Raw genomic sequence first — 12,545 nt, forward strand, 5'->3', positions numbered from 1 at the left:
TACTACCCAGATGTTGGCTCTGTTTTTTCATTCACCAAGACTCCTGGAGGGGCTGAAAGAAAGCATGAACACAGATCAATGCACGCACACACACACACACACACACACACACATACTCTCACACACACACAAACACTAATTCCTTCCACTTCAACGAACACGCATATGTGTGCTGCTAAACATGTGCCAGAAAAGTTATACACTGACTCCACCGACTGCTAGAAGGTACATGGCGTTGTGTCACAATCCTGCATCAATTCCTCCTAGAGTCTTCATTGAAACAATCAACCTGTGAGCCATAGCAGGTATTCGACCTCCGAGAGAGGGGTGCGCTCAAATGAATGTTTATACTAATGACTCCCCATTAAGGAAGAATAGCCCAATCAGGAAGCCTGTGACGGGAGGTAATAAATCATTGGATGACAGTGTCAGGAAGTAAAATTAATGAGACAGAAGCTTGTGCGACCTGCCCTTTGTGGTAAAGCAAAGCGCTACCAGGCAGCGGTGTTTCTCGAGCTGAAAAGTCCCACAGACAAAGAGGAGAGACTCAGATGATGTGGGATCAGTGAAGTCAATTAAAGGCTTTCAGTGATGATAAATGGTAATTTTAGGGAGTTGTATTGGCTCCTTGTTAGTTGATATTACAACTTACGATCAATCAATCAAATGTTTTTATATAAAGCCCTTTTTACATCAGCAGTTGTCAAAGTGCTTTACAGATACCCAGCCTAAAACCCCAAAGAGCAAGCAATGCAGAGGCAGAAGCACAGTGGCTAGGAAAACTCCCCTAGAAGGCAGGAAGCTATAAGAAACCTAGAGAGGAACCAGGCTCCAAGGGTTGGGCAGTCTTCTTCTGGCTATCCTGGATAGGGATTTAAGAAAAATCAAATTTTTGTTTCACAAACTACTCTACCATATAGGCTACTATAGCCATCATACTCCTAACCAGTGACTAGTGATCTGCAAGGACATGCCAGGTGCACGCAATATGGTGGAATTGCCTCACACATTTACACTTACCTATAGTTTGGAAGGAAATTAGGCAATTTGATTGCATCACAGCCCAGTAACATTTCTCAAATGGGAAGATTGTAGTGAAAGTTCTCTGGATGCCAGACTTCATATATATTGCAGTGATAACAAAAATCGATTATAAACATTGCTGCTTTTGAAAATGTTTGCAATGAGTTTGAGTCGGTGGAGCGAGTAATACCAAATCAATTTGCAAACATGAACGTTAGTCTTGTTTTCATAAATAATTTTTGACATTTAGACTAATTTGCGAGTGTGAATCAAATGAAAATCAAGAATCAAGCCTCAAATTAGCAGAGCGCTCTACCAAACTAAAGATGTCGCTGGATGGGAAGAAAGTCACTGCAGCTTAGATTTGACTGTTTTTGACACAACTATTAAACCGGTTCCAAGCAAACACACAATTGAAGGCGCTCTCTGTGGATGTTCAGATTGTGTGTGTCCCAAATGGTACGCTATTCCCTTTGTAGTGCACTACTTTTGACCAGGGCCTATCCCATTTAGGGTCAAAAGTAGTGCATTACAAAGGGAATAGGGTGCCATTTTGGACTCAGATTCTGTCTCTTGGTAATTGAGCTCTGTGATGTTCCCTTTCTGTCTTTTGTCTCTTTTTCATGTCTTTAAATGCATTTGATCTAACAAGTCTTCCTGCCCCATTAGCTGCCTTTCAGCTGTGAAGGAAAATTCATCATCCTTTGTGAGGCCAAGACCCAAAACAAGGATAACAGAGAATTAGTTTAGGAAATAGTGTTTCAGAGAGAAGAGAGTTGTTAGTGGCATTTAATTGTCTGGCATTTTAGTTTGTCTTCTAAACGTGAAGGGATTGTGACAGTAAACTATGACAAACCATTAAAAGTTAATATCAAAGTGCATGCAACCGCAAGAGCACACACACTTATACAGTGGCTTGCGAAAGTATTCACCCCCCTTGGCATTTTTCCTATTTTGTTGCCTTACAACCTGAAATTAAAATTGTTTTTTGGGGGGTTTGTATCATTTGATTTACACAACATGCCTACCACTTTGAAGATGCAAAATATTTTTTTTTGTGAAACAAACAGAAAACTTGAGCGTGCATAACAATTCACCCTCCCAAAGTCAATACTTTGTAGAGCCACCTTTTGCAGCAATAACTGCTGCAAGTCTCTTAGGGTATGTCTCTATAAGCTTGGCACATCTAGCCACTGGGATTTTTGCCCATTCTTCAAGGCAAAACTGCTCCTTCAAGTTGGATGGGTTCCGCTGGTGTACAGCAATCTTTAAGTCATACCACAGATTCTCAATTGGATTGAGGTCTGGGCTTTGACTAGGCCATTCCAAGACATTTAAATGTTTCCCCTTAAACCACTTGAGTGTTGCTTTAGCAGTATGCTTAGGGTCATTGTCCTGCTGGAAGGTGAACCTCCTTCCCAGTCTCAAATCTCTGGAAGACAAACAGGTTTCCCTCAAGAATTTCCCTGTATTTAGCGCCATCCATCATTCCTTCAATTCTGACCAGTTTCCCAGTCCCTGCCGATGAAAAACTATAACCAAACGTGTTTGCTTATTTTTTTATTTAAGCAATGGCTTTTTCTGGCCACTCTTCCGTAAAGCCCAGCTCTGTGGAGTGTATGGCTTAAAGTGGTCCTATGGACAGATACTCCAATCTCCGCTGTGGAGCTTTGCAGCTCCTTCAGGGTTATCTTTGGTCTCTTTGTTGCCTCTCTGATTAATGCCCTCCTTGCCTGGTCCGTGAGTTTTGGTGGGCGGCCCTCTCTTGGCAGGTTTGTTGTGGTGCCATATTCTTTCCATTTTTTTTTACAATGGATTTAATGGTGCTCTGTGGGATGTTTAAAGTTTCTGATATTTTTGTATAACCCAACCCTGATCTGTACTTCTCCACAACTTTGTCCCTGACCTGTTTGGAGAGCTCCTTGATCTTCGTGGTATTTTTTTTATTTCACTTCACCAATTGGACTATTTTGTGTATGTCCATTACATGAAATCCAAATAAAAATCCATTTAAATTACAGGTTGTAATGCAACAAAATAGGAAAAACGCCAAGAGGGATGAATACTTTTGCAAGGCACTGTACACAATCACACACCACAGTAAACTATGAACCCTATGATGATGGCTATGCAGACAGTAAGAACATCCAGTAGTTAAACGCCCAGGAAAGCAATCCCTTTTGTAAAATGATGAGATTGACCAGAGGTATTCCTAAATAACAGCTATTCAGTAAAAAGCCTCTGGAGGAATGATTGTTCCCATGGCAGATAACGGCAGACAGTACAAGACGTCTCAATTGATAGGAACTGACATGCAACACTCTCTTCCCTCGCTCTCTCTCTCTCTTTCTCCCTCATTCTCTCTCTCTCCCTTCTCCCTCCTTGTCACCCTCCTTCTCTCCCTCCATTCCTTTCCCCCAAAACCATTAGCATTACAGTCCCTCAACTCCTGTTCACCCCGCCTTGCAAACATAAGTGCCGTCTACTCTCTCCCGCAACCACCTCCCTCCTCTCTCTCCAGTCACTCAAACCCTTCCTGCGAGGACTCGGGTGATTCGGGGTGAAGTTACTGACAGCGCCCGAGCAGGTGTCCCTGACTCTGTTAAGTGACGGCGCGCAGTTACGCTCCCCTATGGGCCCCGCTCACTTTGTCAATGTCACCGGGCCCCGCTGACGGCTGCTCCTCAGGGATTACGACGGCGGCGCAGATGTACCAACTCCTGGAGTGCTCTTTGATGTGGGTGACATTGGAGAGATGGTAGAGACGGAGAGAGCTCGAGTAACGGATTCTTAAGATGTGGTCCCAAGGGGCCCACGGAGTTAAAAATGACATAGTGATGTCATCTCCTGACTGGATGGGGGGGGGGGTATTTTTTTGTCATTTGAGAGGGGTGTAACCTCTGGCCTGATTATTGAGTAACCATATAGGAGCGGTCGGGGACCCAAACTATGGATACATGGCCCAGTCCAAAAACAACCCTTAGCCTCTAAATGAAAGGCACTTTCTGTAGATCTGAAAAAACTGTGTGAGTATTCACACAATATGTTAGTAGCTCCACCTTATACTCTGATAGTTTAGGCAGAATTTATGTAATATCCCTCCAATTCTGTCAGCTCTACACAAGTAGTGAAGGGCTCAGGGCTTGGGGTTGGGTTTAGACTGTACTTTATTTTTCTATGTCACGTATCCCTTGGAAAAGAAGCCTTCTGATCTCATAGGGACTTCCTGGTTAAATGAAGGTTATATATGCATTTCCTGAAATGGCAAAGTCAAGAGAAGACATTCAGGACAGGACATGCTGCCTGCACAAACGTCTCTATTATCATGTCAGTACCAGAGATATGGATATAATGACAAGATACTTATGTCTCCGCCCCTAACAATGGGATTAGTTAGCCACAAAGCTCCAGACTATTCCTCTCTTTGGATTGGTGGATACATCTCGTTATTTGAATAATTATTTGAATACACTCCTTTCGTAGCCTCCAACTGCTCTTAAACACTAGTAAAACTAAATGCATGCTCTTCAACCGAACGCTGCTTGCACCCGCCCACCCGACTAGAATCACTACTCTCGTGGGTCTGACCTAGAGTATGTGGACAATTACAAATACCTAGGTGTCTGGTTAGACTGTAAACTCTCCTTCCAGACTGACATTAAGCATCTCCAATTAAAAGTTAGATCTAGAATCGGCTTCCTATTTCGCCTACAAAGCCTCCTTCACTCATGCTGCCAAACATGCCCTCGTAAAACTGACTATCCTACCGATCCTTGACTTCGGCGATGTCATTTACAAAATAGCCTCCAACACTCTACTCAGCAAATTGGATGTAGTCTATCACAGTGCCATCCGTTTTGTCACCAAAGCCCCATATACTACCCACCATTGTGACCTGTACGCTCTTGTTGGCTGGCCCTCACTACATATTCGTCACCAAACCCACTGGCTCCAGGTCATCTATAAATCACTGCTAGGCAAATCCCCATCTTATCTTAGCTCACTGGTCACCATAGCAACACCCACCCGTAGTCTGCGCTCCAGCAGGTATATCTCACTGGTCATCCCCAAAGCCAACACCTCCTTTGGCCGCCATTCCTTCCAGTTCTCTGCTGCCAATGACTGGAACGAACTGCAAAAATCTCTGAAGCTGGAGACTCTTATCTCCCTCACTAACTTTAGGCGTCAGTTGTCAGAGCAGCTTACCGATCACTGCACCTGTACACAGCCCATCTGTAATGAGCCCATCCAACTACCTCATCCACATATTGTTATTTATTTTGCTAATTTGCACCCCAGTATCTCTATTTGCACATCATCTTTTGCACATCTATCATTCCAGTGTTAATACGACATTTTAACTATTTTGCACTATGGCCTATTTATTGCCTTACCTCCATAACTTACTACATTCGCACACACTGTATTTATATTTTCTGTTGTATTTTTTACTTTGTTTTGTTTACCCCATATGTAACTGTGTTGTTGTTTTTATCGCACTGCTTTGCTTTATCTTGGCCAGGTCGCAGTTGTAAATGAGAACTTGTTCTCAATTGGCTTACCTGGTTAAATAAAGGTGAAAAAAAATGGGTGTTGATGTCAACCGCCTGTATTCAATGGTGAGTGAGATGCTAGCCTCATGAATATGCATAGACCATCTCGGATTTCAAAAGGGACAACTCTGATATATAGTGTTTTTTCTCACAATTGCTGGGATGTCACATGCATCACACTTATATAAGTACACTCGTAACAACTTAAGCATTACGAAACTTCCATTAGATCAAATAAGCCTCAGGTATCAATACAAAAAACTCCTCACCTGCTTAATAATTAAGATTCCGCTTTACATGGACATAATTTGGGCAGAGATAGCCCACTGGGCGCAGACGTCAGTTAAACGTCTATTTTTGATTTACATTTGGTTGAGTTGTCAAGAAAAACATTTAATTCAAGCTTCACACAGCTCAAACAAAGCTGGCACTTGGCGAGGAGTTATGTCTGTGGGCCCTGCATTTACAATTCTGTTTCAAGATAGAAGAGAGCTCGCAAATAAAAGATGGAGACCAGCTAATTATGGGGAAACTGAAGATGTGCTGCGCTGTATACTCTCAAGTTTAAAAAATGATTAACTTGGGAAGAAAAAGGGGGTTCAGACGATAAAATAAGTAAGAAGCAGTCTAGGGGCTAGTGTTTTGGAGCGAAAGTACTTCTCTCATGGTGTGCTGGACTGCGGTATTACCTGACTTCATGGGGATCAACTTCGGGAAATTGACTACAGTCTCTAGTCATTTCTGGGGCTTTTGGCAATTTGCCACAGGTTATGGAAGATGGGAGTTCAGCAAATGGATAAACAGCCGTGAAATTTCCTCTCAGCACCTTGTAGGAGGTAACAGACAACCTTTTCCCGCTTTGTTTCTCTCTCCCCCCTCCTTTTCCCCGCCTGTCTTTTTCTCAACGCTCACTCGGAGACTAGGGAGGATGAGAGACTTTTCACTCTCTGGGGGACGAGTGTCCCGCGCGACGCCGCAGGGAGGGAAACAGAGGTAACCACTTGATAGGTTCCACGTGAAAAGGTCGGATGTTGGCGATAGGAAAAAAAACCGAGTAGTAATTCTCATAAGGCCAAGTGAGAGACAAGTCGACGGTGGTCTCACTTCGCCAGACATGCCATTTCACGGTGACGCACCTGACAAAGCTATTTCAAACAATGAAATTGATGGAGAACTGACATATGAATGGCTGCCAAACAAAGATCCATGGTGAAAATAGTAATTATCAAAATGGCTCCATCCACGGTCATATAAAACAGGGTCTCTTTATTTGAAGGGTCCCTACATAAACACATTCATAAATCCATACATAATGCATTCATGACAGTAGCCTACTTAAGCATTTCATAAGTACTGAGTTCCAGGTGGCCAAATGAGGGTGGCTCATTTCATTAATGCTTATGTCAACAAATGCATAAAGATAATTGCAGTAGTAGTGACATAGATGTAACAAAATCATTTATTAGTTCCTCATATTAGGGGTTTGGAGAAAAACAGTGATTTGAGAAAATCCCCTTTACAACCGTCAGCCTTCTCCGATTGCATATAGTGCCAGGGACCACGGTTAAATGTAGGGCTGTAGCTGGCTCTCTGTAATTACAAACTGCAGTGGAGATTGAAGAAACCAGTCATTTTGGTGACCAGTAAAAAACATTTAAAAAAATAAAAATGTCTTCCCTTCTCTTTGTCAGAGCACAGTAATACTCCATTGGACACACTAGTGACACTCAGGCTTCTCGCAGGTTACTCTGCGGTAGATGTCCTACGCATGAACACCAGCGGAAATGCATGCACACAGACAGACACACACAGACACACACACACTCCCCAGGTACACCTCAGTGTGCCTTATCCCTGGCAGGTGTTTGCTGTGTGGGGACTCTGCATGCCGTTGGCACACACTCCCGTTCCCGCTGCACAACTCCCTCTCCTTCTGTCACTCTCTCCTTCCCATCCTTGTTCCACTCGTCTTCTGCAGGTCCCTCGACCCTTTCATCCTTCCAGTCCTAAAGGTTGTGCTTCATCAGTTGTGAATGTTAAAGAGACTCATTTAGCAGCCAAATGGGTCTTCTTGCAGCTGGGCCAATGAGATTAGGCTGTAGAGGCCGGTCAATGTGTGTGTGTGTGTGTGTGTGTGAGAGAGAGAGAGAGAGAGAGAGAGTGCATGTGAGCGTGTGTCTGTGTGCTAAAACTCATTTACAATATGTTATCATAGTCTACCCTCGCCTCTGTCACATGCCAACACTAGGGGGCAGTGCCACCTCATAGATACTGTATGTGCTATCCGAGTTCCTTGGGATGTCCCTACCCTAAACCCTAACCTTAACCATTACCATAACCATGACCCGGCCTTATCTAACCCTCACCTTAACCCTTACCTTAACCATTTTAAATTTCAAGTCTCAAGGATCCAGAATTGCAGAGACCTAACCACTACCAGGCCAAGCCAAGTGAAATTGCTCATGCACAGTGCTTCGTGCTGTCAGCCTGCCACAGAGTGTGCCACTGAGATTTAGGAAGCATTCCAAAGTAAATCATACTGAAATGTATTTGGGCTGTGCATATCTGAATGTGTAATTCAGAGGAACATCATTATATTTCAAGGAAATCTAATATGGCTTGTGATTAGAGTGTTGTAGCGGGTGTAGAGGATGTGGTCCTCTGTAGCTCAATTGGTAGAGCATGGCGCTTGTAACGCCAGGGTAGTGGGTTCGATCCCCGGGACCACCCATACATAAAGATGTACGCACACATGACTGTAAGTCGCTTTGGATAAAAGCGTCTGCTAAATAGCATATGATTTATTATATTATTATGCAGGACAAGCCACCTGGAATTAAAGGAACTGGTTTAAAACCACACATGATTTTCATTTAGGTAATTTTTAATGGCATAGGTACAGGTTGTAGGAGTTGAACATATCCATGTTGTGATAGAGTTTGAGTTTGTCTACTGCTGCTTCTTATTAAACGGTTAGATCCAGCAACTTAATCTGATTGTTCAGTGAAGGGTCAAGCTGTGATTATATATTGCAGTGTGTTAAATTAATTAGACCTCATCAAAAACAACTAACAGGTCTACATAAATTATTGTTGACATCCTATGGACATCCTTAAGGTTTTGAGAGAAATACTGTATAGGGTTGTGTTCAGTAGGGCATACTGCAGCAAAAGGTTTTTCAATTGAATTTATGATCCTCCAATCAAACAGTCCTCCACTGTAGGAGGCCCTGCAATCATAAGCTTTCATTGTGTGTGTGTGTGTGTGTGTGTGTGTGTCTGTGTCTGTGTCTGTGTCTGTGTCTGTGTGTGTGTGTGTGTGTGTGTGTAATTGTGTGAGTGTGTGTAATCGTGTGTGTGTGTGTTAGGGTTTAATAATTTCCGGTTATTTTACAAATATTACAATATATATTACAATAAACTACATTTCTCCCATTTCTCCCGGGTAACCCGGTATTTCCCACCAAAACCGTAAGTGTCATTCAAAAGCATTATAAAGCATATATATGTCTGGATTTTATTAGAGCTTTGATCAGCATGATAATTCAAACCTGATGCTACCTGAGCCTGATGAGCCATACATTAAATACATTTTATGAGCCCTACATTAACAACATTTAATGAGGCCTAGCCCAATAAAGGCCAAATGATTGTGCCATTATCCAATACATACAGTGCCTTGCAAAAGTATTCATCCCCCTTGGCGTTTTTCCTATTTTGTTGCATTACAACCTGTAATTGAAATTGATTTTTATTTGGATTTCATGTAATGGACATACACAAATTGGTGAAGTGAAATGAAAAACATAACTTGTTTCAAAAAAATTCAAAAAGATAAATAACGGAAAAGTGGTGCGTGCATATGTATTCACCCCCCTTTGCTATGAAGCCCCTAAATAAGATCTGGTGCAACCAATTACCTTCAGAAGTCACATAATTAGTTAAATAAAGTCCACCTGTGTGCAATCTAAGTGTCACATGATCAGTCACATGATCTCAGTATATATATATACACACCTGTTCTGAAAGGCCCCAGAGTCTGCAACACCAATAAGCAAGGGGCACCACCAAGCAAGCGGCACCATGAAGACGAAGGAGCTCTCCAAACAGGTCAGGGACAAAGTTGTGGAGAAGTACAGATCAGGGATGGGTTCAAAAAAATATCTGAAACTTCGAACATCCCACGGAGCACCATTAAATCCATAATTAAAAAATGGAAAGAATATGGCACCACAACAAACCTGCCAAGAGAGGGCGGACCACCAAAACTCACGGACCAGGCAAGGAGGGCATTAATCAGAGAGGCAACAAAGAGACCAAAGATAACCCTGAAGAAGCTGCAAATCTCCACAGCAGAGATTGGAGTATCTGTCCATGGGACCACTTTAAGTCGTACACTCCACAGAGCTGGGCTTTATGGAAGAGTGGCCAGAAAAAAGCCATTGCTTAAAGAAAAAAATAAGCTTTGGTGTTAAGTTTTGGTGTTCACCAAAAGGCATGTGGGAGACTCCCCAAACATATGGAAGAAGGTACTCTGGTCAGATGAGACTAAAATTGAGCTTTTTGGCCATCAAGGAAAACGCTATGTCTGGCGCAAACCCAACACTTCTCATCACCCCGAGAACACCATCCCCACAATGAAGCATGGTGGTGGCAGCATCATGCTGTGGGGAAGTTTTTCATCGGCAGGGACTGGGAAACTGGTCAGAATTGAAGGAATGATGGATGGCGCTAAATACAGGGAAATTCTTGAGGGAAACCTGTTTGTCTTCCAGAGATTTGAGACTGGGAAGGAGGTTCACCTTCCAGCAGGACAATGACCCTAAGCATACTGCTAAAGCAACACTCGAGCGGTTTAAGGGGAAACATTTAAATGTCTTGGAATGGCCTAGTCAAAGCCAAGACCTCAATCCAATTGAGAATATGTGGTATGACTTAAAGATTGCTGTACACCACGGAACCCATCCAACTTGAAGGAGTTGGAGCAGTTTTGCCTTGAAGAATGGGCAAAAATCCCAGTGGCTAGATGTGCCAAGCTTATAAAGACATTTTTATGAGAGGCCAGTTACCTCCTGAGTGGCGCAGTGGTCTAAGGCACTGCATCGTAGTGCTAGCTGTGCCACTAGAGATCCTGGTTTAGTCACATAATTAGTTAAATAACCCATGGGGCGGCGCACAATTGGCCTAGCGTCGTCCAGGGTAGGGGAGGGAATGGCTGGCAGGGATGTAGCTCAGTTGGTAGAGCATGGCGTTTGCAACGCCAGGGTTGTGGGTTTGATTCCCACGGGGGGCCAGTATGAAAAATACAAAAAATAATGTATGCACTCACTAACTGTAAGTTGCTCTGGATAAGAGCGTCTGCTAAATGACTAAAATGTAAAATGTAAATAACCCAAGAGACTTGCAGCTGTTATTGCTGCGAAATGTGGCTCCACAAAGTATTGACTTTGGGGGGGATGAATAGTTATGCACGCTCAAGTGTTCTGTTGTTTTGTCTTATTTCTTGTTTGTTTCACTCAAAAAAATATTTTGCATCTTCAAAGTGGTAGGCATGTTGTACAAATCAAATGATACAACCCCCCCAAAAAATCAATTTTAATTCCAGGTTGTAAGACAACAAAATAGGAAAAATGCCAATGGGGGTGAATACTTTCGCAAGCCACTGTATATGATATAGGCTGCTGCACATTACACACGACAGAAAAACATAAAAGCCCATAGATGTAGCTAGCTATATGCTCTTTTGTGTAAATAAATTAAACTAGCTCCAGTAGGCTAATCTTTTTCAGTGTGAACTATATTACTGTACTGTATTGTATTGTATTATATAGACTGGAATTACGCACATCGTTCAAACTATGATAAAGCAGAAGAGAACATGCAATTCTGGTGCAGCACATGCGGCCTACAAATTTATAAGTATAGGCTAGCTAATTTGATTTTAATTTTGAAGTATAATAGGGCCTATTTGTATAATTAGTTGGCCGACGCATATATACCTTTCATAATATTTCCCCTAATGTTATTAGCCTACCTCCTCTTTCTCTCTATTGTTGCTTCATTCCTTCCTCAATTTCAACAGTTAGGCTAAATTAAATACGTTTTGTTGTCCTTGTCTTAATCATTCTAATGACATCCTTGAATAATATAGGATAAGAATTAGATGCAGAAGGCTTTCACTTCTCTTCACAAAGATTGAATGGTTATGGGTCTGAATAAATAACTGCTATAGCCTACCGCCATCGTGTGTTCACTCTTCTTTCAAACTACCCGTGAGTTCTATTGGCTGCTGTATTTAACATTCAGCAAAAAAAGAGCTTGCGTCCCTCTTCGAATAGTCTATTAGTATAAGAAATGCAAAAAAATAAATTATGTCAAGCAAGCTATTCTAGTCTAGCTTTTCCTGCATGGGACTCCAAGAGCTAAGCAGCGTTTTTTTATGAGAGGCCAGTGAAGCACAGGTGCTTGTGTATTGTGCAAGAGACAGCGGCTATAAGTTAGAAGCTTATTTTTCATAACCCATCATTAATGAGCTAAATATAAGGCTAACACTGCATTGAATGTATTACCTGAAAAGGGTAGGCTAGGACATCTACAGTATATATAGGGCTACAGTATATATCAATCTAGAACAGGATTATCTATTTTGAATGGAGTTGATGGAGAGAGAGAAAGGCGAGAGTGCTCGTGCGTGCACTGATTTAAAGCAACGATTTTCGAGTGATAGGCTGTTTTAAAACTGCAGCGGCAAAAAAAACTACATACATTTTTACAATTAAAAAACAAGGTGACTCCCGAAAGCCAGATGGCGATTGGTAACTTAGACTCGCATCCGGTCTTTATATTACTGTAGCATAGACTATGCTGCAGCAAATGTAGGCCTACCTTTCACAATAAAAAAAAGTTACCATGAGATGATAGGTCGACATGCATTGTGAAGTGTGCTCCATACTGAGATGGGTCTGTCCCC

At 42.3% G+C, this 12,545-nt stretch overlaps 1 long non-coding RNA gene across 1 annotated transcript; it reads right to left on the bottom strand.

The window, feature by feature from the left end:
• Positions 1–7: 7 nt before the first annotated feature.
• Positions 8–6,520, bottom strand: LOC121551551. Its single transcript, XR_005997081.1, has 2 exons — positions 6,266–6,520; positions 8–52 (listed from the first exon to the last, which is right to left on the bottom strand). It is a non-coding gene; the product is annotated as an uncharacterized LOC121551551 (long non-coding RNA).
• Positions 6,521–12,545: the final 6,025 nt, after the last annotated feature.

This window comes from Coregonus clupeaformis, unplaced genomic scaffold, assembly GCF_020615455.1.
Source record: "Coregonus clupeaformis isolate EN_2021a unplaced genomic scaffold, ASM2061545v1 scaf0741, whole genome shotgun sequence".
Lineage (NCBI taxonomy): Eukaryota > Metazoa > Chordata > Actinopteri > Salmoniformes > Salmonidae > Coregonus > Coregonus clupeaformis.